A 3910-nucleotide genomic window follows, 5' to 3' on the forward strand; every position below is an offset into this window, starting at 1 on the left:
ATAAAAACTGATCAAAAATTTATGGGAGTGAAAAGTCATCTTAAATTTGATCTACTATTGCTGGAGAGAAAACTAGGCCAAGAAGTTTAGCCTATTAGGCAGAGGGGAGCCATGAACAGCTTGTGAACAGAGGAGTGACATGATTAAATCTGGCAGTGACACACAAAATTGATTCTTTGATCATTGCTTACACTTTTTTTCTTTATTATAAAGGCATAAAATGTATTGTAACAAACCAAAGCATTCAGAGTGGGAAGTTAAATCACGGTGCGGACATTGCTCACAAAATATTCATGGGGTCTTTCATATTTTCTAGGCATCCTTGGAGTTGAGTAACTAGTTCTGGCTGCTGGTCTCCGGGTGACATGTGTCATGTTTGAGCTAAGGCAGGAAAGAGCTAATGTGTCTCCTCCATCCCTTTCTCCCACTCACTGGTAGCGTTGGAGGCCAGTGGTTGAGTTACAGGGTCAGGAGATTGAAGCTGCTGGTAGCAACCACAAGAAGTAGAGTTTTTCTGGAACAATGTCCAACAAGAAAGATACAGCCATTCTGGAGATCAGTTTGGCAGTTAGTAGTGAAATTAAGAATGACATGATTATGGATTAGCAATGCCCACTCCTGGTTATGTACCTTGTTAAAAAATATCATACAGGTCTATTAAAAAGAAGTGTCCAAGATCATCAGATTTCCCCTTCTTCCCCTGCTGACATGCTTTTTGTGCTGAACTTTAGATTTCAGTTGCGGTACAGTGTATTTATGGTAAAGAACAATTTGAGGTGATCTGTGTGTTAATTTCTGGAAAAATAAGTAACAAGCTAGATACATATAGAAAAATGGATAGATTTTAAATACACCATATAGCATAGATTTTATTGTTTGTATAAATTTAGGGGGTACAAGAGCAGTTTTGTTATATGGATATATTGCATAGTGGTGACGTCTGGACTTTAACTATCACCTGAATAATGTACATTGTACCCACTAAGTACTTTCTCATCCATCACCCCCACCCTTCTGAGTCTCCAGTGTATATCATTCTACACTGTATGCCCATAAATACATAGTTTTGAATTATAAATTAAGGAACAGCCAAGAACTGTAGAATACCATCATTTTTATACCCTGAAAACACAAAAACACACATGTACAATAACATGATATGTTTTACAAGGTTACATATATGACCAAGATGATGAGGAGGAAAGGGAAAGGAAATGGACACTAAAACTTAAGTGAAAAATAAAAATAAAAAGTAAAACAAGAGAAGGGCTTTTCATAGAACAATTGAGAAATAAACTCAGCTTTGTAAATCTGAAGTGACAACAAAATTAGAAGGAAAAAATAATTACCTGTCCACTTCAAATTCCACCTTGTGATATATCCACGTTAATACAATGGTGATCTTCCTCCTATGCTGTGTTCACAACACCTTAGATTCACCTTTTCAATTGTTGGGACATAGCTCATTATCAACATGACCTTGGTCAGAGATTCATAAAACAGAAGTTGAAAACTTTCTTAGCTCCTAGTCTAAATAACCTCATTTTACCTAATGCTGACTCAAATAACTGAAATTACTTTTTCAAGCGAAAAGAAAAATTCAAGGATCAGGGTCAGCACTGAAGGTCAGATCTCCCATATCGCTAATCAGCACTATTTCCATTATGCCCTGTTACACATAAGAATATGGGGAATGTCTGAAAAAGATCAAAATAAACACGATCAACTTAAATACTAGACTGATTCGTGTTATACAAATTATGCCTGCCCCTTGCCATTTGAAAAATATATTTTAAGATGATTTTTCAAGTTCTCAGGCAATATTTATAGAGAAAACTGTGATGGTATTAGAGGCTAAGCTGTTGATTACAAACAGGAGAATTTTCGGCTTTATGTGATTTGCTTAGAGGCAGCAAAATGAGTTGAAGTGGAAATAGTCCACTCTCTGACCCTATTCATCCTTATGGAATTTTATCCCTACATTCAAGTAAAAGAGAGCTCTTTAGCTCTCATTCAGCCTTGTCATTATATTGGTTCAAACATAGGAAGTGTAAATAATTAAGAAACTTTAAAAGTGTCCAATTGTAAGTGCATTCAAAAACTTTTCCCCCCTTAAAAGGTGTATCTACTGGAATTTTAATCAGAGAAGACAGACATTTTAATTCTAAACTTATTTTTCCCATAGTATTCAGTCTCTGAAATATCTCCAAAGAAATTTGCATACTATGTAGAGATGAGATAGACTCAAAGAGTGGGGAGAATTCACTCCTGAAACTGCTACTCCCCCAAGTCTTTCATTGAAGGTGACTTTGATGATGGCCAGCATATGGGTAAGATAAACCATAATGTGCATTGCCTTGGTAAGCCAAATTGAAAATGCATATGCTCTTTAGGGATTTTATATAGGTGTAATCTCTATGTTCCCATATAAATTTGCAAATATAGATTATTTTGAGTAACACTAAAGTCTTTATAAACTCATGTCAAAGAATAAAAGAAAAATAATAACAGATAATGAAATTACATGACAACAGATGATTTCAACCTCATAATACTGATGTCTGTAATCTGTATTTCAGTGTAACCTTTGATCTAGACTTCTATGATCATATAAGTACCAAAATTTTAACTTTTTTATCTGAAATAAATAAATCTTTTTGCTAGGAAATCCAGAAGTAGAATACAATAATTTAATATCTTATTTGATCACATAATGTTCTTTAAATGACAATTTTTAATGTTGGTACCAGAGTGCGAAGTTGATATTTTTTATGGGATTGTAAATTGATGTAATTCTCATGATCAATTATCTATGTGACTTAAAAGGTAATTTTTAAAAGTCAGTTTTATGTCTACCAGCTGTGTGACCTTGAACATATATTGGTCTTCGTGAGTTGACTTAATTATAGAATACCACTACCCCAAGAGCTAACATATATTGTGCAGTTACTGAGTTAGAATTATACTGAGAGGCTTACACATCACATTAGAACTGTGCAAGGTCGATGTGATTAGCAACTTTGAGTTTCAGTTTATCTGTAATGTAGGGAAAATTAAGTTATCCACAGTCTCATGAGTAGCCAATGGCAAAGCCAGGAATTGAACCCAAGTCTGTTGTGCTGTACGGTCTAGGGCACTTTTCACCGCATACTATACTGCCTGAGGTTTGTCCTTTTCCTCAGCCTTCTGTGGCAAGGGCTTCCCAACCTTGTGTGCTCTGTGAGCTGACATTGGTGCATTATTTCTTCTTCTCCATATATGTTTGAGCTTCTTTCTAATGTTACCGAAATGCCAGGGTTTCAGTCTAGATCTTGTTGCTTGCCTCACAGAAGGCCAATCACTGAGACAATGAGTATTGCTAGGAAAGGAGACTTTATTGGGTGCTGCAGCTGAGGAGAACAGGAGATCAGTCTCAAATCTACCTCCCTGATCCACTACAGTTTTGGAGTTACATAGAGGGGAAGGAATGTAACTAAGTGTGGACAAACAGGAATTAGAGAAGGGTAAGGAACATGAGTTGGCCAACAGGAAGCAGGTGGTCAGTGAGGCAATAATGACAGGTGAGAGGTCTGCTGTCTCATTGTCTAGATGCAATGATCTGGTGAGTTTCAGTTCCTTGATACTCTCTGGAAGGCCTCATGGTTGGTTTTCTGGGAAAAAGGTCAAGTAAGATAAATTCAAGTTTCAAGATTTAAGACTAGAAGGGTCAATTCCTATGTTTATCCAAAAAACAGTAAACATCAGTTCTGTGGGACAATTGGACTGGTTTCACTAACATACTAATTTAGGTCAAGGACAACTAGATTTTCATCTATTTTTTTCTCTTTCCTTTTGATTTTTCGGAAGAAACAACAACAAGAATAACAAACCCCACATAGTCTTTTCTTTTTTTTTTTTTTTTTTTTTTTTT

This window comes from Theropithecus gelada, chromosome 20 (assembly GCF_003255815.1).
Source record: "Theropithecus gelada isolate Dixy chromosome 20, Tgel_1.0, whole genome shotgun sequence".
NCBI lineage: Eukaryota > Metazoa > Chordata > Mammalia > Primates > Cercopithecidae > Theropithecus > Theropithecus gelada.